Source organism: Gopherus flavomarginatus, chromosome 8 (genome assembly GCF_025201925.1).
Source record: "Gopherus flavomarginatus isolate rGopFla2 chromosome 8, rGopFla2.mat.asm, whole genome shotgun sequence".
In the NCBI taxonomy this organism is placed as follows: domain Eukaryota; kingdom Metazoa; phylum Chordata; order Testudines; family Testudinidae; genus Gopherus; species Gopherus flavomarginatus.
In genome coordinates this window covers 54,955,982-54,980,161 of record NC_066624.1, presented here as the reverse complement: position 1 = coordinate 54,980,161, position 24,180 = coordinate 54,955,982, and the positions used below count along the sequence as shown (strand labels likewise).

At 51.0% G+C, this 24,180-nt stretch overlaps 1 protein-coding gene and 1 long non-coding RNA gene across 10 annotated transcripts in view; both read right to left on the bottom strand.

Moving 5' to 3' along the window:
- The window catches only part of DGKK (diacylglycerol kinase kappa), a 188,033-nt gene that overhangs the window by 143,611 nt on the left and 20,242 nt on the right, over positions 1 to 24,180 (bottom strand). The window lies entirely within an intron of this gene.
- Positions 743 to 12,391, bottom strand: LOC127057100 (uncharacterized). The gene is made up of 2 exons (XR_007776006.1): positions 12,093 to 12,391; positions 743 to 1,032 (listed from the first exon to the last, which is right to left on the bottom strand). It is a non-coding gene; the product is annotated as an uncharacterized LOC127057100 (long non-coding RNA).

Sequence of the window (24,180 nt, the reverse complement as noted above, 5' to 3'; positions counted from 1 at the left end):
TCCTGACCCATCCAACCCCTCCCCTTGCTCCTTGTCCCCTCACCGCTCCTTTGGGACCTCCCCCCCATGCAACCCCCCCTGCTCTCTGTCTCCTGACTTCCCTGACCCCTATCCACACCCCTGCCCCCTGACAGGCCCCCTGGGACTCCCATGCCTATTAACCACCCCCAGCTCTCTGTCCCCTGACTGCCCCCCAGGACTCCCTGCCCTTATCCAACTCCCTTGCTCCCTTAGAATGCCACTCAGAGCACCAGGAGTGGCAGCCACGCCACCTGGCCAGAGCCAGCCATGCAGGCAGGCGGCTCTCACAACCCTGCTGCCCAGAGCACTGGAGGCACAGTGAGCTGAGGCTGCAGGGAAGGGCGGGACAACCAGGGAGTGGCTGGGGGTTAGCCTCCCTGGCTGGGATCTCAAGGGCTGGATGTGGCCCCTGGGCTATAGTTTGCCCACCTCTGCTTTAAGCTGAACGCCCAAGGAAGTTATTTTGGGTGCTTGATTTTTGGAATTGCTCTTTTAAAATCTAGCAAACGTCTAAATTCCAGATGTATTTTCTTTCTTTTAAACATGCCAGAGAGTGTTCCTTCAGAGTAGGTAACCAAGTTAGGGTCCTAAAAGAGCTCCAGGCCAATAAGATGGAAGCGTTGTGGGAGGGGTCATTTATGGTCCAAGAGCACCTGGAAGCTGTTAATTACCTCATAGTATTCCCAAACCCTACCCTAAAACTTAAAGTATACCATGTCAATTCTCTAAAGCCCTTTTATTCCCGAGAAATCAAGGTTCTCCAGTTTATAGCCCAGGAGAGAGATGATGCTGAATGGTCTGAAGGAGTCTACTATGACAGAAAAAGCAACAGTGGCGTGGAAGAGGTGAGACTTTCCAAGACCCTTAGGCATAAGCAGCAACAGCAAATCCAGGAGCTCTGCACCAGCTTCGCATCAATGTTTTCAGCCATCCCAGGACAGACAGAACAGGCGTACCACTCCATTGACACAGGTGATGCTCGCCCAATTAGAATGGCTCCTCAAGCCAAAACTACAATAGAAAGGGAGATCATGGACATGTTACAGATGGGTGTAATCCGCCCCTCTGAGAGTGCATGGACCTCTCCAGTGGTTCTGGTTCCCAAACCAGAAGGGGAAATCTGCTTTTGTGTGGACTCTCATAAGCTAAATGCTGCAACTTGTCCACAAAACTATCCAATGCCACACACAGATGAGCTATTGGAGAAACTGGGACGTGCCCAGTTCATCTCCACTTTAGACTTAACTAAGGAGTGCTGGCAAGTGCCGCTAGACGACCCAGGCAAGGAAAGGTCAGCCTTCATCACCAGGTAGGGCTGTATTAATTTAATGTGCTCCCTTTTGAACTGTGAAATGCATCCGCCACCTTCCAGAGACTGGTAGGCAACCTTTTGGCTGGATTTGGGGAATTTGCAGTCGCCTATCTCAATGATGTGGCTATATTCTCAGATTCATGGGCAGAGCACCTCCAAGCTTCTTCCAGTGCATAAGGAAGGCAGGATTAACCGTTAAAGCCAAAAAGTGTCAAATATGTTACCCTGTTTAGGCCTACCTTGGACACCAGGTAGGTCAAGGTCCTATCAACCCCCTACAGGCTAAGGTAAATGCTATCCAAAATTGGCATGTCCCTAAGGTCCAGGAAGCAGGTCCGATCCTTCTTGGGCTTGGCCAGGTATTACCAATGATTTGTACCAAAGTACAGCCAAATTGCCACCCCAGTGACAAACCTAACCAGGAAAAAATAACCAAATGCAGTTCAGTGGACTGATAAACATGAAAAAGCCTTTAACCAGCTTAAGGCAGCCCTTACGTCTGACCCTGTACTGAGGGCCCCAAACTTCAACCAGCCATTTGTCGTAACCACAGATGCGTCCGTGTGGCGTGGGAGCAGTTTTAATGCAGCAAGGACCAAATAAACAATTCCGTCCTGTTGTGTTTCTCAGCAAAAAACTTTCTGAGAGGGAAAGCCACTGGTCTGTCTCAGAAAAACAATGTTACACTATTGTGTATTGTGACAGATCCAGACCAGTGGGATACAGGAGTCCGGTAGAGGGCAAATATACTGGTCACTGGATGAGTAGTTTTCTGTTCCCTGAGTGACCAGAGCAGGGACTGCACTAGAGTAACCAGGAACCTGCTAGAACCAATTAAGGCAGACAGGCTGATCACCTGCAGCCAATCAAGACAGGCTAATCAGGGCACTTGGGTTTAAAAAGGAGCTCACTCCAGTCAGGCGGGGAGGAGCCGGAGGAGAGGAAGTGCATGTGAGGAGCTGGGAGCAAGAGGAACAAGGAGCTGAGAGTAAGAGTGTACTACTGGAGGACTAAGGAGTACAAGCATTATCAGACACCAGGAGGAAGGTCCTGTGGGGAGGATAAAGAAGGTGTTTGGAGGAGGTCATGGGGAATTAGCCCAGGGAGTTGTAGCTGTCATGCAGCTGTTACAGGAGGCACTATAGACAGCTGCGATCCACAGGGCCCTGGGCTGGAACCCGGAGTAGAGGGTGGGCCAGGGTTCCCCCCAAACCTCCCAACTACTGATCAGACACAGGAAGAGTTGACCCAGACAGTGGGGAAGATCACTGAGGTGAGCAAATCTGCCAATAAGCGCAGGACCTATCATGGCAGAGGAGGAACTTTGTCACAACTGGCGTCAGCGGTGGGATTTGGTGTGCACAGCGTGGCAGAAGGAGGGCGATTTAAAAAAAAAAAAGTAGAGGGTTTATTATTTTTCCACCACAATGGATGACTTAGTACGGGCATTGATACAAGCTACGGTGGCCCAGCAGGAGGCTACCCATGTCCAGGCAGCTGCCCAACAGGAGGCAGTGCGGCTGCAGCAAGAGACTAATCGCCTGCTGACGGACCAGGCTTCTCAAGACTGGGCTATGTTGCGGTGACTGGTAAACCAGGAAAAGACCCTTACAGAGCTGAACCGCTGTCATGATGGGACGCAGATCATACGGGCCAGCCATTGGCTGCAGAAAATGACGTGCGAGGATGATGTAGAGGCATACCTTCTGGCCTTTGAGAGGACAGCCCTACGGGAGGCCTGGCCTCGAGATCAGTGGTCTGGCATCCTTGCCCCATTCCTGTGTGGGGAGGCCCAGAAGGCTTACTATGATTTGCCTGAAGAGGCTGCAGCAGACTACCCTCAGCTGAAAGCAGATATCCTGGCCAGATCTGGGGTAACAACCGCAGTGCGGGCCCAATGGTATCACGAGTGGAGGTACCAGGAAAACAAAAAGCCGCGGTCCCAATTGTATGACCTCATCCATCTCGCACGAAAGTGGTTGCTAACGGAGTCCCGAAGAGATACTAGAGGTTCTGGTCATCGACCGATACTTGAGGGGACTACGGCCAGACCTTCGTGCCTGGGTAAGCCAGAACGAACCCTCCACCTATGATGAGGTTGTTGCACTGGTAGAGAGGCAAAGGACAGCGAGGGAGCTGACCCAACCAGTTAAGGAAGAGGCACCCCGGATTAAACTAGCAGCACCAAGCCCTAGAGCTCGGGTGACTGGGCCACCAGGAGGGCCCAGGTGGAAGAAGAGAGGGGCTGAAGGCCCACCAGAGGTCACAAAGAGTCGGAGCACGGAGGGAGAAGAGGATCATGATGTTAGATTGCCCAAACCAAGAGACTGGGGAATGCCCAGGGCTCCATACAGATGTTATGCCTGCGGGGAGTGGGGACATATAACTGCCCAGTGTCCCAATGCTGAGGAGCCGATGCAGTGTAACCTGCGAAACTGGGCAGACCCATGCTCCCTAATCCACCTTGTGGGGGTCTCACTAACCCCACATATGTACACCAGACCAGTGAAACTAAATGGGGTAGAGACCACGGCACTGGTTGATTCAGGGAGTGCTATCACGCTTGTCTCGGGGAATATCGTCAAGTGTAGTCAGCTGCTGCGGGCTAAGCGTACAGGGATAACATGTGTCCATGGGACAGTTGGTTATTACCCCACCATCCCAGTAAAACTCGAGATTCAGGGGAACGCTACTGAGGTAGCAGCAGGTGTAGTCCCTATACTCCCATACCTGGTGCTCATAGGGAGGGACTTTCCAGGGTTTGGAAACTTACTCCCAGTAGGAGGATTGGAGGACAAGGGGAACCCTGAAGTTAGTGAGGCATCCACAGTAGACTGTCGACTCCCAGTCTTCTCTGAAATATCCCCAGATTTATTTTCCATTCCCAGACAGGGTAGAAAGTCAAAAAGGGAAAGGAGGGCAGCTAAGGCCTTGGGAACCCGAATACTGACTCAAAGCCAGAGGGTCACTCTTGCAGGTAGGCGGACCCGAGCAGTTGAAAAGGAGGCCACCTAGGAGGGAGAAGCACCCCAGTCGGACCCCCACTTTAACACTTCTGAACCAGTAGAGGCAACAGAGACTGGGCCCCTAGATCTTGGGCAGATTAGCCCCAGGAGAGGAAATTTTGGACGGGACCAGGCTGAAGACCCAAGGTACAACAACATTAGGAAGGAGGTGACTGAAATAGACGAGGTCCCCGTGGAAGGGAAAACCCAGGAACCAGGACCCTACTTCATAATGAAGAAGAATCTCTTATACCGTGTTGCCCCAGTACAGGGGCAGAAGGTACAGCAGATCCTAGTACCTCAAAAACACCAGAACGCTGTATTAAGTCTTGCTCATAGTCATCTTTTGGGGGGCATTTAGGGGTAGAGGAGACCCTGGCACGAGTCCTACGATGGTTCTTCTGATCCGGAGTACATGAAGAAGTGCAGAGGTACTGTGCGTCCTGCTCGGAGTGTCAGCTGCACAGTCCCCGTCCCCACCTGAGGGCACCTTTAGTACCCCTTCCCATCATAGAAGTCCTCTTTGAGCGAATAGCCATGGACCTAGTGGGACCCCTGGAGAAGACGGCTCGGGGCCACCAATATATACTTGTTGTTTTGGACTATGCTACTCGCTACCCAGAAGCCATCCCCCTGCGGAACACAGCCTCTAAAATGATAGCCAAAGAGCTGGTGGGGATCTTTGCCCGAGTGGGGCTACCAAAGGAGATATTAACAGACCAAGGAACCCCATTTATGTCAAAGCTAATGAAGCACCTCTGTACGCTGCTCCATATACAGACCCTGAGAACTTCAGTCTACCATCCGCAGACTGATGGGTTGGTAGAAAGGTTTAACCGAACCCTCAAGGCTATGATATGGAAGGTGGTAAGTTGAGACGAGAAGGACTGGGAAACCCTACTACCCTATCTTATGTTCGCTATCCAGGAGGTACCTCAGGCCTCAACTGGGTTTTCCCCCTTTGAGTTATTATACAGGCGTCACCCTCGTGGCATGCTAGATATTGCCAAAGAGATCTGGGAAGAGGAAACCAATGAGGGGAGAAATATAACAGAACATATAATACAGATGTGAGACCGGATAGCCTGGGTCACCCCTATTGTACGGGAACATTTGGAAATGGCACAGGAGGCCCAGAGAACCCATTACAATCGCCAAGCAAAAGTCCGACAGTTACAACCAGGGGATCGAGTGATGGTGTTGGTACCCACGGCAGAAAGCAAGCTTCTGGCTCAATGGTAGGGACTCTATGAGGTGGTTGAACTCATGGGGAAGTAACCTACAATGTGCAGCAGCCAGGACACCAAAAACAAGAACAGATTTATCACATCAACCTTCTGAAACCCTGGCATGCACAAGAGGCGTGCATAACTGTCCAAAAAGACCTAACCCAGGAAAACAAGCCTTCCCAACAGGTGAGAGTGTCTCCCGATTTAACACCAGACCAGAAGAAAGAGGTGTCTGAGACGATCTTCCAGAACCAAGATGTGTTCTCGACAAAACCGGGTCGAACAACCGAGACATATCGTCACATCGTCATGAACCCTGGGGCCAGAATAACAATGAGGCCCTATCGGGTGCCAGCAGCCAAAAGGGAGGAAATAAAAGCAGAAGTAAAAAAAATGCTGGAGTTGGGGATCATCGAAGAATCCCACAGTCAGTGGTCCAGCCCAATTGTGCTGGTGCCTAAACCTGATGGCACCACAAGGTTTTGCAACGACTTATGGCGACTAAACGAAGTATCCCAGTTTGACGCATACCCCATATCTCGCATAGATGAGCCAGTGGACTGTCTGGGTAATGCCCGGTATTTGACTACTCTAGACTTGACAAAGGGGTACTGGCAGATTCCTCTTGCGGAAGACGCAAAGGAAAAGACTGCGTTCTCTACACCAGAGGGTCTTTTTCAATATACTGTCCTCCCTTTTGGACTACATGGGGCCCCAGCTACTTTCCAGTGCCTCATGGACAAGCTATTACGCCCACATAAGAGTTACGCTGCTGCCTACTTGGACAATATGGTCATTCATACTCTAGACTGGGAAACCCACCTAGAAAAGGTGGAGGCAGTCCTTGATACCTTCAGGTGAGCTGGCCTTACAGCAAACCCTGCCAAGTGCGCTGTAGGGTTTACAGAGGCCAAATATCTTGGCTACATTGTGGGAAAAGATCTGGTAAAACCCCAAGTGAACAAGTTGGAGGTCATTCAAAATTGGCTCTGACCACGTCGCAAGAAACAAGTCCGGGCATTCCTAGGTGTAGTGGGGTATTACTGACGATTTATCCCCCACTTTGCCACAAGGGCAAGCCCCCTGACAGACCTAGTGAAAGGCCGTGGACCCGATCTGATGAGATGGTCTGATGCAGCAGAGGAAGCATTCACAGACCTATGGACCGCTCTCTGCAATAACCCTGTACTGATAGCCCCTGATTTCACCAGGGAATTTATCCTGCAGACAGATGCATCGGAAGTAGGCTTGGGGACCGTTCCATCACAGATGGTCGAGGAGGAGGAACACCCAATTCTCTACCTCAGTAGGAAACTCCTTCCGAGGGAACAAAAATATGCAGTGGTGGAGAGAGAGTGCCTCGCCGTAAAATGGGCCATGGAAGCATTGCGCTACTACTTGCTCAGGTGCAAATTTGTCCTCGTGACCGACCATGCCCCTCTTCAATGGATGCAGCAGAACAAGGAGAAGAACCCAAGGGTGACCAGGTGGTTTTTATCCCTCTAACCATTCCAGTTCCGTGTGCAACACAGAGCAGGGAGCCGTCACAGCAACACTGATGGCTTGTCACGTGTGCACTGTCTGGCTTCCCAAGCTGCCCAACCCCTTGGTGTTGAGCAGGGAGGAGGGATATGTGACAGACCCAGGCCAGTGGGGTACAGGAGTCTGGTAGAGGGTAAATATACTGGTCACTGGATGAGTAGTTTTCTGTTCCCTGAGTGACCAGAGCAGGGACTGCACTAGAGTAATCAGGAACTTGCTAGAACCAATTAAGGCAGACAAGCTGATCACCTGCAGCCAATCAAGACAGGCTAATCAGGGCACTTGGGTTTAAAAAGGAGCTCGCTCCAGTCAGGTGAGGAGGAGCTGGAGGAGAGGAAGTGCATGTGAGGAGCTGGGAGCAAGAGGCACAAGGAGCTGAGAGTGAGAGGGTGTGCTGCTGGAGGACTAAGGAGTACAAGCGTTATCAGACACCAGGAGGAAGGTCCTGTGGGGAGGATAAAGAAGGTGTTTGGAGGAGGTCATGGGGAAGTAGCCCAGGGAGTTGTAGCTGTCATGCAGCTGTTACAAGAGGCACTATAGACAGCTGCAATCCACAGGGCCCTGGGCTGGAACCCGGAGTAGAGGGCAGGCCCAGGTTCCCCCCAAACCTCCCAACTCCTGATCAGACACAGGAGGAGTTGATCCAGACAGTGGGGAAGATCACTGAGGGGAGCAAATCTGCCAATAAGCGCAGGACCTATCAAGGTAGAGGAGGAACTTTGTCACAGTATGCTCTGGAGAACCTACACCCATACATTTGGGGACGGCGGTTCCACCTGCAGACTGACCGTGCTGCACTGAAGTGGCTTCACACAGTCAGAGAGACTAACAAAAAACTTCTTCATGGAGTTTAGCTTTACAAGACTTTGATTTTAAAATACAACACATTTCAGGAGCCTCTAACAAAGTGGCAGGATGCACTCTTCCAGGAAGATTTGCCAGAATCAGCCAGGTAAAAATGTCCGTGTATTCTACATCATTGTAAAAGCAGCAAAGAGTCCTGTGGCACCTTATAGACTAACAGATGTTTTGGAGCATGAGCTTTGGTGGGTGAATTCATCCGATGAAGTGGGTATTCACCCACGAAAGCTCATGCTCCAAAACATCTGTTAGTCTATAAGGTGCCACAGGACACTCTGCTGCTTTTACAGATCCAGACTAACACAGCTACCCCTCTGATACTTTACATCACTGTAGTCCTTGAAATGTAAAAAGTACGTTTTAGTTCTTCATGTAATTATTAATAAAATTAGAGGTGCATGTTATCTTATTAACTCTGTTTCTTAAACCTCCAGGAAAAAACCCCAGCCAGTGTGGACCTGATCTAAACCAGGCTGGCCAGCACTGTCTATGATTTGGAGGGCGTGTGATAAATAAAGAGGAGAGATAGCTCCCTTTGATGGACACCCGGCCAGCCAGTTAGCTGTAAAATCCCTCTTGGTAGCTGTTCTTTACTTGGTTACCTGTAAAGGGTTAAAAAGTTTCCCAGGTAAAGGAGGAAAAAAAAAAGTGGGCATCTGACCAAAAGAGCCAATGGGAAGGTAGAACTTTTTAAAATTGGGAAAGAAACTTTTCTTATTGCCTTGTGGACTCCCCTTTGCTAACCTCAGATGCTATTGTTTGCCTGTAACCTTTAAACTGATGCCCCAAGAAAGCTATTTTGGGTGCTTGATTTTTGGAATTGCTCTTCTAAAATCTAGCAAAAAGCCTAAGTTCCAGAGGTATTTTCTTTCTTTCTGCTTTTAATAAAATTTACCTTTTTAAAGAACAGGATCAGATTTTTGGTGCCCTGAGAGGTCTGTGCATATTGTTTCACCAGCTGGTAGCCACAGCTAATTTTCTTTGTTTTCTTTCTCAGCTCTTGCCCGGAGGGGGGTCGTGAAAGGGCTTGAGGGTACCCCACATGAGGAATTCCCAAGTGCTCCTTCCTGGGTTCAAAGGGAGGGTTTTTTTGCATTTCGGTGGTGGCAGTGTTTACCAAGCCAAGGTCAGAGAGAAGCTGTAACCTTGGGAGTTTAATACAAGCCTGGCGTGGCCAGTATTAATGTTTAAAATCCTTGCGGGCCCCACTTCTGCACTCAAAGACACAGAGTTGGGATTCAGCCTTGATACCAACTGACCCCAAGGGCCCAGCTGGGTTTTATTTCCAGTTGGGAGGTGATGAAGGGAACAGAACGGCCCTGACATCCAAGTCTGAGTTGGTCTGACTGGTCTTCTTCTGGGTGAGCTGACGAGGAGCTGGGAGGGAACAGGACAGCATGCCCCATTGCCAAGCTGCTAGCTCAGCCACCAGTTTGCAATGACTCCCACTACTGAGTCATAGTGGGCATGGAAATCTGGTGCCTGTCTACCCTCTCCACAGCTCGCCAGGCACTGGCTAGTGCAGACCCTCACTGCCTGGGGCAGTCTCAGACACCACCAACTCCAGGCTGGATTTTATGCCCATCTGAAAAGCATTCAGAGTACACTACTGCGCCATGCTGCTGTTATGCTGCAATCCCTCCCATCCCACCTGTGGTGATAAAAGTGCTATAGGAGTTTACGCGTATCTCACATGACATGTCTCTCATTTAGGGATGTCTGCACTAGAAATGTGTGCAGCTGCACTCTCATTGTGTAAACAATGACTGCAGCCAGTGCAGGGGTTCTCCCAGCAGTGTCGCTAAGGCAATAGCGAGGTTGACAGAAGAATTCTTGTGCTGACCTAAAATATGGAGATATAGCTATCTCATAGAACTGGAAGGGACCCCAAAAGGTCATCAAGACCCCCCCCCCCCCCCGCCTTCACTAGCAGGACTAAGTACTGATTTTGCCTGAGATCCTTGGGTGGCCCCCTCAAAGACTGAACTCACAACCCTGGGTTTAGAAGGTCAATGCTCAACCCACTGAGCTCTCCCTCCCTACTGGCAATGTCTCCACCATGGCTTCAGTCGGCTTAACTACATCACACAGGGTGTGCTATTTTTCACAGCCCCAAACACTGTAGATACCCTGTGCTGGCTTTGTAATGTACATCAGGCCTCAGTGTCTTCTTCCATACAACCTGCGCTGCATGGAACTCCTCCCCCATCCCAGTCTTATCCCACACCCCAAATCTCTGCTTAAAATTCAACTCTTTCCTGTTACCACTCCTAACGAAAATCCACGCTGTGCTCTGCGGGCAGCTCAGGAGTGTTGTGGCCGAAGCACATGACTCTCATGCTCCAATCCCCAAAGCACCTCTGAAGATGCACAGCAGCTCATTTCTCCTCAATCAAGTCATGTTTCACCCTAGGATCAGACCATAATCATTTAAGCAGGGAGCAGAAGTGGTTCCATTGTTATGTGCAAATAACACACCCAATGAGCACAGCCCTGTCTCCTTTGGCAAAGTATTACACACAGGTCAGGATTTTTACTCATTTGCTGTTATTTCCACTGCAGTAGCATCTCGAGGCTGCAGCCAAGAGCAGGGCACCATTGTACAGACACAGTAAGAGAACACCCCTGCCTAGAAGAGCTGTCGATTTAAATCAATAAGACAGATGAAGGGCTGGGATTTCCCCAAAGACCCAGTGCAGAGAACATAATCCAGGCCTCCTGACTCCCAGTCCAATACTCTAACCACTAGACAATGCTGCCTTCACTGAAGCAGGATGTTACTGCAATTTTTTAGCACCTTATTTCAGCAAACAAATTTTGGCCTGTGGTTTGCTGGGAGCATCCACTGTCTGCTGTGGACTCTTGATCATACCTTGCTTCTAATCCCTGCCTGGGCGCCTTGGAAGCTTTACTCCTGTGGGAGACATGTTTCCTGTTTGACCCACGACCATCTGCAATTGTCCAACAAATCGGCTGTGCAAACAATAAAGGGAGTTATAACCAATGGCCAGGACTGAGAGCCGATGTGGGAGCAGTGTCTGCAATACTTCTGCTTTCATCAAATGCTGATTAGCACAGACCTCCCAGGGACTTTCACTTGGAGGGCACATCCATGCTTCAAGCTGGAGGTAGAAGTTCCAGCAGAAGGAGATATGCCTACGCTGGCACTGATTCAGCTAGTGCACTACAGATAGCAGTGTAGCTGTGCTGGCACAAGCAGCCCGGAGTCTATGCCTATGGTCTTGACGGGATCCTATTCAGAGTGGCTAGCTCTATTTTTAGCTCAATCAGAGCAAGAGTGATAGCCAGTTAACTCGAGGTATTAACTCCATCAACCCGCTACCACCTCCTGGAGGTGCATTAACTACATCCCTGGAAAACATATACAGTGTTGAAGCTGAGCCACTGGAGCGTAGACATCCCCTTAGGATCAGCTTAGGGCAAAATCACAAACACTTGTACCTTGGAATATTGTGTGGGGACTGTCCACACTAGCCTTTAAAAACATGTGAACCACCTCAAGTTCACTGATTGCTCTAGTGTAGACAAGTCCCCAGCGCACAGGAGCCTGCTCCCCCAGATGTCTGGGATAAAAGTGATCCTAGCAAGGTGAATGCTCCCTGCTGTCTCCCTGCAGCCTGTGAGACGTGGCAGGCAGGGCTCTGCTGTCAGGTGGAGAAACCAGAATAAGAGTGTTTATTCCTTTCCTTTCAGGCAATGACTCTTCCGTTTTCAGGTCACCAAAACCTCAGCCCCTTCCCTCACCTCCTGGGTTGGTGCGCGGAGAGCAGGCTCCCTGCATTGTTGAGGCTACCAGGCACTGTGCAGCAGGAAGTCTCTGCTTGTGGGTAGCAGCACCTCAGCTGTGCTGTGGGGCTGAGGAACTGAAGCAACAAGGCTCCACCCTCCCAGCCTGGCTCTGCGAGATGTTCTCCCCTCTCCATTTCTCATTATTGCATCAGTGGAAGCACTAGTGTAACCCTGCAGGTTAACCTCTGTGAACAGGGGTCTAGTCAGTACGATGGTCAAAACTCCAGAACTCAGTGCACTAGCGCCCTCCACCCACCATTGGATTCAGCTCTGACACTAAGCTACTGGTGTGCCAAGGCCACTGCTTGTTACCTGTTCAGAATCATCCGCTCTGCCTGTTTCCACACCAGTTCTTCTCTATGCAGACTGTGAGCTCCTTGCATGGACTCTGTCTTCTTGCTGTGTTTTGTATAGTCACCCAGCATGCGGGGGCTTTGGTCCCTGCCTGGGACCCTGAATCAGGGCCCCATCACACTAGGCTCTGTACACACAGACAGCAAGAAGACAGCCTTTCCCCTATGGCAAATACTAACAAACACTCTGGGTAAGCTACAGTGGTCTCAGAGGCAGGCAGCCGTGGAAAAGAGGGGAGCAGCAACCCCGTAGCCCACCCCTGCAGCCCACCAGGGAAGCAGGCAGAACTGCAGAAATGGGGGGTGAAGGCTGGGCAGCAACCCCCTGTGGAGGAAGTACCAGCTGTGGTGAAAGCCCTGCCGGAAATGGCTGTGGGGTTAGCTAGGCAGGAATGGAGGCAGCTGATAAGAGCTGGGGAAGACCTGATACTGTTTGCAAACCAGTCCAGAGCTAAAGAAAGGAGAAGATAAATTCCCCACACACCAGCTAGTGAGGGGTGTAGGCAACAGCATGTCCAGGACCCCCCTGCATTTCACAGGTCAAAGAACTCAGAGGTGGGGATGGGCCAGGTTCTCCTAGTGAATGCGTGACAGTGCAGCATGGGCTAGGCTGATTCAGAAGGGCAAGAGAGGAAACATTCCCCAGCAGTTAGGGCACCACCCCAGACTGCCTGCATGACCTTAGGAAAGTCCTTTAGTCTCTTGGAGTGTCAGCTGCCCCAGCTGTCAGTTAAGATAATTGCTCTGCCCCACCCCCAGGGTGTGGGGGATGAACTTGCAACGGGGCCACAGAAGTGCCCCACAGCAGCCCACGAGCACTGGATCTGGCAAGGTGCCTGCGCACGGAGCAGGCTGGCAGCCAGAGCCTGCTATGCTGTTCCCAGCTTGGATACCAATTGGCCTCTGCGACTGGGGCCAATAGCTCCACAGGCACAGGTCAGAGTTTTCTTATTTAAAACTGGGGAGGATTCTTCCGGGCCAGGTCCTGGGGCAGGACTGACTTTTTACTCAGGTGAAGCAGAAGCTGGGCAAGGCCTGCAGGATTCAGCCCTCTCTCCTCCCCTACCTCTCTGGGGCATTGCTGGAATGGCTGGCAGCGAGCTGACCACAGCAAGCACTAGGACTGCGGAGCAGCCTCCCGAGCCAAGGAAACGAACAGAACTGAGCAAACCCTGCTCAGATCACCCTGTGGCTGTCACTGCTGATGAGAACAAGCCCAGCATCGCCCTGCGGCGCTCTCCCTGCCCCGCTGTGGCAAAGCATTCTCTTCCTTAGGTGCAGGCTGCAGTTAGCTGCCCTGGTGCTAGGGGCTGTGGACAGCTGCCAGTTGGAGAGGCAGTCGCTGAATACTTGGAGACTGGATTGGTACAAACATACCCGAATGAGCCCTCCCAGGGAGAGGAGGGGAAAGGGGCATGCAGAATCTCCCAGCCCACGTAGATCAGCCTCGTTCCACTAACGCCAACAAGCCCCAGCTCTTACCCTGCACTTGTCCTCAGCAGATCTCAGAGCACATCGCAGTCTTCAGTGTGTTTCTCCTCGTAACGGCCCTGGGAGTTAGGGCAGTGCTGCCACTCCTCGTCAGTGTGCCACCCCGACCACCGCAGCCCCTGCTGTCAGTGCACAGCATAGCAGGTTCAGCTTGCCCCTGCTGCGATCTGCTTCTTCTTGCACCCTCGGGTGCCAGCTAGGTCACATGTAGTGCCATCGCTCCCAGAGTGACCCAACAGTCCAATGAATAACAATCCATCCCCATCCCACTGGGCCTTCATCCAACTCCAGGCTCACTCATCCTTACCCCTTACCACCTGGGCTTACACTCCACCTTCCCCAGTGGGCTGGCAGGGGAAACCAGGCTCGCTCTCTCCCACACTGGTTCCTGTCCAGGGCCTGCCTATAGAGATTCCTGGATGCCTCCCTGGACCATATCCTACCTTGTTCTGTCTTGGGCCTTTTCCACCCTCCTTTTTCCAGGCTCAGGGCATCAGCTCCTCTCTCTGCCTGTTCTCCAAGCTCACTGCAGAGCTTTGCAGCACTTCCTGCCCCTTGCTGGTCCTGCTGCAGAAGGAGAGCGCTCTGCTCCCCTGGCAGGGCAGACCTTGAGCCAGTAGCAGCCTCCTGCTCCATGCAGCTGGCCATCCTTCTCCAGCTTTCCTACCCACCTTCCTTGGGCTCTCTGCCTTCTTTCAGGGAGGCTCTGCCTGCCAGCAGTCCAGCTCCACTCCTGGCAATAGCCAGGCTTCTCCTGCTGAGTGAGAGCCAGAGATCTGCTCTCCGTCCTGACCAGCCACCATCTGAGCCCCACTCTTCTTCCCACTTAACAACAACTGCAGGTGCAGTGGGGCGGGGCTCTCATTAACCCTTTTGGCCCATGTGGGCCTGGCATGCCCTATCACAGCTGGGAAACTGAGGCCCAGGGAGGCTATGTGACTTGCCCAGGGTCATACAGGAAGTCTGTGGCAGAGCAGGGAATATGGGATGTGGCTGATTGAGAAGAGAGTGATATAGATTTTGCACCAGCTGTGGATCTGGTCCATTGACTTCAACAGTGCACCGCCGACTGGCCAGCTGAGGAGCTGCACTATTTTCTATAACACAGGGACACTGTATCTGCTGGGGACCAGGGTCTCCCTTTAAAGGTTTCCAGCAACACTCCCATTGAAGCCAGCTCCCCTTTAGCATGGCTGATTGCCATATTGCTGCTGAATGCAGAGACTTCTGAGGCAATTTCTTATTGGAATGAGATAATCCTTCATTTGAGGTTTGCGCAGTGGGACCCCTGCCCTGCCCACACTGTGCTTCCAGATGCTCAGGCATTCTTGCCATTATGCACTTATTCATCGGCCACTCTTATTACACTTGTTCTTGAAATGGCGCTTTCACTGCAAGCCCTTCATTTGCAGAGCCTCTCAACTTTCTTATACAATTACCCTCCAGGCTGGAGGCTCGCGGATGTGGGAATGTTCTTTGTTTGACTGATTTTAGTTATTTTTCACAGTAGACTTTCATTGTGCAGTTATTGTTCAGTGGTGAGATGGTGACATCAGAAGCACTTTGGCCAATCCGTATGCAGCTGCCTTTAGCTTAGTTGCAATATACAGTCCTACTGGTGAAGTGACATTCAAGGCTTTACGTACCACTTACTGGGATGACCTCCCATGTGTGAGGTCTAGCTCCTTGGTGATACCATATATTCCATTAAGGAAATAGATCTCAAAAACAATTTTTTTTCCACCTGAAATTCCAAAACCACCCACTTTTCCCCATAAAATCAGAGGAGTAAGAGGGGCACAGACCTCCTCTCACCGTCCTGGCAGGGTTGTTCCGTATAGGTCGCTGTTTAGTCCCTCCCATGACCCATAACTATCCCCTCTTCCACCAAGGACCCCTAATACCGCCTTTTGTTTTCTGCCAAGACTCCATATTCAGGATTCTAGGATAGGGCTCGGCTCCCCGTCAGGGAGGGCTGGGATCTGGATTTGACAGCAGGTGGGCAGCCCATGGCTCACTAAGATCTAGCTTTGTTCAGGTTCAGAGGTGAGAGCATGGAGGAGACTCGAGTTAACTCAATAAGCTATTAATAATGCATGGAGCTTTTAAGATTTGCCACCAAAGTCAGGATTTACGTCTAGGCAATAGAAATGTGATCGTTTTGCAGGTAAAAATACATCCAGTGTTTGCCCAGGGACTGGAAGTGGCCCAATTGCCTGGGTGGGACTGATAACTCAATTGCGGCAGCTGTTCACGTTATTACTAATTACTAACAATTACTAATTGATGCTCTGTATTGCTGTAGCCCTTGGGAGCCCCAGGCACAGTCTAGGCCCCATTGTGCTGGGTGCTGTACATACGGAACAGAACCAGTTCCTGCCCCAAAGAGCTGACAGTTGTTAGTAGGCTCTCTTTTCTGCCAGGAGGCCAAGAAACACTTTAGTTTTGGTCTCCTCCAGAGTTACCCCCCGAAAGAAGCTTTCTGTCCCCTGGAGTCAGGGCTGCATTCAACCCACTGGAACATCTGTCACTGTGATGGCCAAGCGTCACTCCCAATCCTCCCAGAATTACCTACATTCCACAGATAGCTGTGGTCCTCTCACTTTGACTGTCAAAATGATTCCTGGCCAGAACAGCAGCTCCTGAGTCCCAGAAAGACCCTTATATTACGTTTGCTACATAAAAGGTTATTGTGTGTCCTTTATTCCGGGGCTTTGTCATGTACTGCATCCCAGAGGCGGGTCGAGAGGTTTGACCGTATTAGGCTACAGGCCAGGCATGAGCATCATCCTTCCCTTTGTCTCTTGGGACTTCCTCACTATGGGTTTGCATAGCACCCAGCCCAACGCGGCCTGGATATCAGCTGGGACCTCTAGGCATTGCAGGAATACAGAAAAAACGAAGGGCTTGTCAGAATGGGGAAAATTGACCATATCTATCCTGCTCTGGCTATGCCGGGATAACTCACCATCAGGACACGCTATACTGGAATAAAAGTGACTTTATTCTGGAATGGTTACTCTGCTTCCAAAGTCACTGCTAGTCCAGAACAGGGTGCCTACCTGAGAAGCTATGCTGACATATCTATAGCTAAATAGTTCTTCCTCTATAAGTATGCAGGTCAATTTCCACCTGCAGAAAAACCCTAAGCTCCAAGAAGCAAGATTACCACTCCCACACAAATCAGTCAAGCTCCTACTGCCTAATAAACCTTATTTATTACCAGCCTTGTTCCTTCAGTCTTCACCTTCCCACTGCGTAATAAACTGCAGCCCAGCAAACCTTCCAGCAATACAATAAGCCCCATTACCTTAGGATGTGGCTACCTGCTAATTGCAATGTCCTGAGGTTATAACAAACCTTGGGACCACCAGACCCACCTCTTAGACCTCATTACTGCAAACCAATCTGCGCCGCTGCGAGCTGTGTGCCCACATGCCGGGCCCATCCTGCTGCTGCTGAGCTCCATGAGAGCTGTGCCTCAGACTTTGATGGCAGCAGGATCAGGCCCCACAGCATTTCCTGACAGTTGCCCACTAGCATGAGATGGAGGCACTCCAGCCAAAGGTTCTTGGGTCCCTGTGCCCTAGTGGCTCAGCTCCTCAGCATGCAGGGACAGGGTGTGATCCAGACCCAGCAGTGGGTGGGCAGCCTGTGGCTTGCTAAGATCTAGCTTTGTTCAGGTTCAGAGATGAGAACAGGTAGAAGACTCGTGTCACATGCTGAGGAACCTGATGACAGCCCAGGCCCCTCCCCCAACACTGTGACTCAAGGCAGCCCCAAGTTGCCAGCGCTCTGGAGGACCAGAATGGCACCAAATCCCCTCACCCACCATGCCCCACCCACACCCACTCACTTGTAACACCACATGCACCCTGGGGAATTGTCAATAGAGGCGTTCAAACCTGGGGATCTAAAGCCACACCCTTCCATTGCCAGAGCTAGAAAACCAGCTCCGACAGCCCAGGCTGCAAGAGGCTCCTCAACCTGGTACATGGCCCAGGCACTGACGGAGCACCACACGGCGTGGAGTGGTGACACAGACACCTGGCCTTACCCTGTCCTGCACTACATGGGGGCACTTTGCCTACCAGGGCTCGACGTAGACCTGCCTGAATACAGGCTGAGGGGGGGGTCTTCTCTGCCCACTCTGCTCACCCTAGATATCTACAGGCATTTGCTGGCATTTGAGTAGCTGGCCAGGCCTCATTGGGTTGGGTCTGGAGGAGACAGCCTCCACCCCATGGAGCTCACCGTCTATACAAGCAAAAGACCGACACAGGCTGGGAGAAAGGAAGGGTCACTGTCCCCCTTTAACAGGTGTGGAACAGAGACCCAGAGAGGTTAAAGGTTTGTCTACACTGGGCAGATGAGCCCTGGTTTTTAACCACCCCATAGCACCCAGCAGTGTTTAAAATCCTGTGAGCCAGTTAACTCCAGGCATTGAACACGACTGTCTCTGGCAACTCTAGATGCTCAGTGGCATTTAAAACCACGTTCATTGAAAGCCCACGTCCTAGCCCAGTGCAGACATGCCCCAAGGGCACAAGGGCAGCCAGCAGCACAGTCAGAAGTCGCACCCAGATCCCAGTCTCCATCCACTACCTCAGACCATCTGCCCTCGCTGGGGGCATGAACACCTGGGCATGGTGCTGGCTACCAAGGGGGGTGAATGGGGAAGGATGTTCTGTCCAGGCAGGCCATGAGGTCAGTTCTGGAGCCCCACTGTCATGAGCATGGATCACAGCAGGGATCGAAAGCTGCCTTCCCGGCTCCTGATTTACAATGCGGCACTGCTCTGAAAAGGGACAGATAAGGTTCTATGGGACCCTGTGTTCATTAGGTTGCACTGACTCCATGGGCTCAGGTTACAAGCTAGTTCTTCAGAGCATTTGGAAGCTGTTTTCTCGCTGTGTGTCTGCCTAGGTTCTCATACTGCACTCCTGCCAGGCTCTCACGGCATCTGAACTATGGGCCTGCAAACTCACTCTGCAACACAAGACCCAAGCTGGCTTCTTTCCATCTCACGAATTATCACCGGTAACAAAACTAGGCAGCCCATATCCTGACCTCAGTGACAGCTGTGCTGCCCCCCTGATGCCCGCCGGACTGCACAGGTGTCCTTGATTGGACTGATGCCCAAGAATGCATCAAACTCAGCTCCCTCCCTGTAGCTGGGCTGTCTCTGTAGGGGTCAGGAGCACAGTCTGATTTTTGTCATACACATTAGCAGACCTGAGTCTGATCACACGCAGGCAGCAAAGCTGTGGTCTAAGGAAGAGGTAGTGTCTCCTTTGGGAATGAAAATGTGGCTTTGATTTTTGAAAAAACAAGTGACTGCTTAGTTCAGGTGCCCAACTGGAGCCCACTAAAGTGGCCAGATTTTCAGAGGGCAAGTGCTCAGCAGGGTCTGAAAATCAGGTGTCTTGAGCTGGGTTCCCAGAGACAGGGGAGTCCAAGCTCACAAGTCACAATGGCACTGAGAAGCAAGTAGGAGTCGGCCTATGGAAATCTCAGGCTTGTCCGTTTCCCATGCAGGCAGGTGCTGCCTGTGGGATCAGACTAACTGACCAATATTTCCCATCAGGTATTCAGCTCCCCGTGAATAGAGCGACTACACAAGGCACCCTGGGTTGTAACATCCCTGCTAATGCAATGCCAACTCTTTGTACAACTCCTTTTGCCAAGCACTACAATATGCACAAAATTGGGCAAACTGAGGCTTTGCAGGGGAAAAACAGCACAACCCAGAGGCATGTCAATATGAAACTTACCCAGTAGGAGGGGAGTATCATCTAACTGGCCAGGCTACATAAGAAATCAATGAATGAAATCTTCCAAGCCCTGGCTGGTAGACAAGAGACTTCACAAACATTTGGTCAGTGCAGCAACAAAAGCAAAACATCCCAGCAAGTCATGTGGGGACTTAAAAGCTGGATTAACTGGCTCATGAGGGCTCCAAATAACAAGGAGCTTTTAATTGAGATTTTTCTACTTTAAGTTTAAAAAGCGCTAAAGTACCATTTTATCTTTTTTTTCCTGAAGCTAATTTGGGAGTGATTGTTAAGAAGAGACTCACAAACAATGGGCCTCCTGAAGCAGGGAAATTGCAGGGCCCTGGAGTGCATGAGCATTTGGTAAATAATATGAAAGGCAGCAATAAGTAGGTGGAGCTGGGACGCAGTTTTCAAGCCATCAGTGATCCATTCATTCCAGCCAGAGGCACCTGAACATGGCAGCTGGCATTGTCACTTAGCACAATGCCATTTCATTTTCTAAAGCACCACCCAGACAAAAGCAGCGCAGCATGATGTTCACGACCTGTTACAGGCCATAGAGGCAAAGAAAAAGAAATTATGTAGGTTACAAGCAGCATCTGTAGATGTAGCATGGCAGCGAGAGGGGAGCGATGTAGGGGGCGAGTACGCACTGGTCAGAGAGAATGATTAGCTGCAGGGATTGACGGAGACTCGGGAAAGGAGATTTGATGGTTCTGCAGCTGGAGGAAGAGTAGGAGTCAAGCTACCAGGAAGCAGAGCTAAGTCTTGTACAGGAGGTCACAAAAGAAGTGGGTCACATCAAAGAAGCAGGGAGGCTATTCTGGAAGGTAGAAGCAATCTGAAGGTGTGGGGGATGGGGGGCAGAAAGAAGCCTGATGTTTACAGAGCACAGGGTGCAGGACCTGGAGGCTTTTGGAGAGAGCCAGGAATGGCTAAGAAGCCAGGGAAGGTCTAGTCTATTCCCCTCGCAATCACCACAGGATCTGAGCACCTTCTAGCTTGCAGTAAGTGACAGGACCAATGTCTGTGGCTCAGTCGCTCTCTCACCCTTCCCCCACCAGGGAGATTGGGCCGGGGGCGGGGGGTGTTTTGGTGGGGATGAGAGGAGGGGCAAAGTCACCAAAGTTTGGACAAACTGAAGTTGGGAGGGTTGAGGATGAGCAAAGTCCCTGGAGGATGGAAGTGCCAGCAGAACTGTTGGCAGGGAACTACCCCAGTGACCAGCCAGGCCTGCCTCCAGGGGAAATTAAATCTGCGTAATCAAGAGCAGAGCCTCACTTCCCTAGGCCAGCCTGGTCACATTCAGTCAGTGAGCACTGTCCATCTAGGCCCACTCACCTAGGACTTGTCACCTGAGACACCCCCACCAATCTGGGACCATTTCTCAGGTGCTGAGTTGCAGGCTGGAGTCGCTGACCCGTTCCTTGTCTACACAACAGAACCTCCCTCGTTTGCACTAACGCCCAGCAGACCCCTTGAACTTCACAAGTGTGTCACAGACCCAACAATAAATTAAAGAGGGCTGGGCCAGAGCTGCTAAGTTCAGATCTGAATCAGAACCTCCCCAAGGGCTGTGCTAATTGGATCCAGGCTTTTAGCTCAAAAATAAAGCCAGGTTAATGTGACCTGGGATGAGCCTTGTTCCCTTGTTTTAGCTACTGCAGTTGAGTTAAATTATTCACAATATTGTTTAGTGCTGTCCTAGCAAATGTACTGAAGAGCTGTGGAGGGCTGACTCATTGGGAAAGGAGTGGGGGCAAAATGCCTCAGTCACTAGAGCTCTGAGACCACTGACATCACCACAAGATGAGCACCACACGGAGCTGTGAAAGGCACAGTCTAGCAGACGGCTCTGCCTCAATGGGAAGGGCTGTCAGCCAATCACAGGCAAAAGAAATGACAGAGAGACTGAACTCCACCCTCACCCATGAGGCTCCCAGCTCCCCCATCCCTTTGTTGTGATCACATGAATCCTGAATGGAAGAACAGGTAGAGTGCCAGCACTGTCCCGTCAGAGCCCACGGCAGCCCCATCATTCCGGGAATCACAAAAATTCTGCCTGGAAAGGCAAAGAATGCAGAAAGCCATAGGCAAGCACCACAGGCTTCAGCCTGAGTCAAGAGCCTGCTCAGCCCCATGGGCCATGTTCTCCGCTGGTCTAACCCCCAGCATTCAGGTAGCTACACAGATATGAACTGGCCTGTGCCCTGCAGCAGGCATACCACCTGTGCCCAGCAATCACCATCTCCTGCAGCACCCACCTGGGCCCAGAACAGCCCTGCCATCAGACACAATGGTTCTCAAAGCCAGGGCATTGGGTGGCTCTCTGCCATGAGGGCAGACACACTAAGTGATAAATGGGGGCTGGGAAATAGGCCACTCTGGGCTCTGCTCCTCCCCTCCTGTTAAGCCAATTAACCTCCCAGCACATGAGCAGGGAGGCTCTGGCTTGCAAAGCAGCTCACTGCCTGGAGCACGGTCAACTAGAGAAAGGCAGATGTGCAGCTTCCTTTTCTGGCTTCTCCTATTAAATGTCTGTTAATTGGCTATCTGCTCCAGCCTTGGGGGAGCTGATTGGAGAGAACTTAATTGGGCCCCCCACCTCACTCTGAGGATTTCTGATTAAAGGACAGCTAATTGGGTCACTTCTTCTCCTGCAAGACACAGGGGGGCAGGCAGCAGCAGCCACCCCAGGGCCAGGCCACAATTGGTCAGGAATGGGCTCATTAAGCAGAGGAAATCTCTAGTCACCACAGCACTATTAGCTATTATTACCCAGCCTCCCATTCTGCCCCAGTTCAGGAGGATGATGCCCAGTTTCTCCGCAGCTTCAGAGCCTGCTTTGTCCTTTCTTCCCCCCAAATCCTGCCCCGTCCTGCATCATGCAGGGATTGCAGCTCATGCCCTTTGATGCTCCTTTATGGTGGAGAAAAATAGGCCAAAAGGGGGTTTGCTTTGCTTGTTTTTTAAAAAAGGATCTTCTTGGGTTTTTAGGTTAAAAATTCCAGTCTTGTCTTCCCTGGAAGGCTCTATGGCAGGGGTAGGCAACCTATGGCACACGTGCCAAAGGCGGCACACGAGCTGATTTTCAATGGAACTCACACTGCTCGGGTCCTGGCCATCAGTCTGGGGGGCTTTGCATTTTAATTTAATTTTAAATGAAGCTTCTTAAACATCTTAAAAACCTTATTTACTTTACATACAACAGTAGTTTAGTTATATAATATAGACTTATAGAGCAAGACCTTCTAAAAAGGTTAAAATGGCACGCGAAACCTTAAGTTAGAGTGAATAAATGAAGACTCGGCACAGCACTTCTGAAAGGTTGCCGACCCCTGCTCTATGGTCTCAGCCACACTAACACCAGTCAAAAAGTCTCCCATTGCCCTCGTGCAGCAGCTCCCACGGCAGGGACTGGAGACCAGCTGCCAGTGGTATCATCCCAATGTCAGTTAACCCTGGGTAGGAGCACACTGTCGTTATCACCTGGGCCCTGGCTCGACCAGGAATGGAGCTAGAGGTGATTACAGAGGTCACAGATAAAGGTAATATGAGTAATATGGTAGCTGAGCTGGGAAGGGACTGGCAGGCAGCTAGTGCAAAACTGTTCAGTTTGTCTATCTCAGCAACTATTGAACACTTTGGAGAAAGAAAGCTTCTGTTAAAGAGTCAAGACCCTTCATTTCAGCCATGAAGGCTCAGATCCAGAGGTCTGACAGCAAAACCAGGAAAGGCCAGACCACTCTTGATATTTTTAAAATATCAAGGGAAGGATAGTTCAGTGGTTTGAGCATTAGCCTGCTAAACCCAGGGTTGTGAGTTCAATCCTTGAGGGGGCCATTTAGGGATCTGGGGGAAAAAAATCTGTCTGGGGATTGGTTCTGCATTGAGCAGGGAACGCAAGTCCCAAATTAAACAGTTATAGTCTAGCCTGGGAATGTTCTCTAGAGAAGACAGACAGATTCGATTCAAAGCCAATCGTCCATTATACAGCATCACGGACTCTCATGATGTTATCCTGCATCTCACAATAGTTGTTATTTTTCTTAAAGGCCCAGCTCCTGGAGTTATGGGATGACATTGGACTCTCAGCTGTCATTACAAAAGTAAGTGCCCAGCCTCCCCAGCACAGAAAAGCTTAAAAACACCACCTGAGTGCAGCCTAAAGGCTGACATGCCAGCCAGCGAAGAATCAGAACCTGAAGTTGTTAGTTTATTAAGAATCTCCAGAGTTTTGAAGTTGGCCATGCTGCCTTGAGAACTTTAACAAAGGTTCTTGTCATAGAGCATGCTCCGGGGTGGGAGGCAGCTCCCACAGTGTTCTGCCTGCTGGCCTTCCTTGTTGGGACAGGACTTGGCATCCCACTGCTAGCGTCACAAAGCCCCATCACCAGCACCTGCATGAGGCCTGCCTCAGCAGCACAGCCATTGGCCTCCTGACCAAGCTGTCTCTGCTCCTCTAGGGACCTTTGCACCAGCTTTCCTGTAACTTGAGAGGTTCCACATGTAATTCTCACCTGCCCTTTCCTGCCTCCCCATCTGTTCTCAGTCAGCCCATTTATATGGCCCAGGTGCCCTCTTAACCCAAATTGGGAGGCAGCTGGCCACTCACAGTTGCACTGGGGCCAGTTACTCAGTTTTGGTGGGATCTACATAAAAACTCTCTCCTGGCCCCTTGCGCCCCCTCTGTTCTAAGCTGCAGTAGGGAGCTAAAATCCACCCTTCTCCAGAGCACATGACAGCTGCCATCACCAACAATGTCATGCAAAAGGAAGC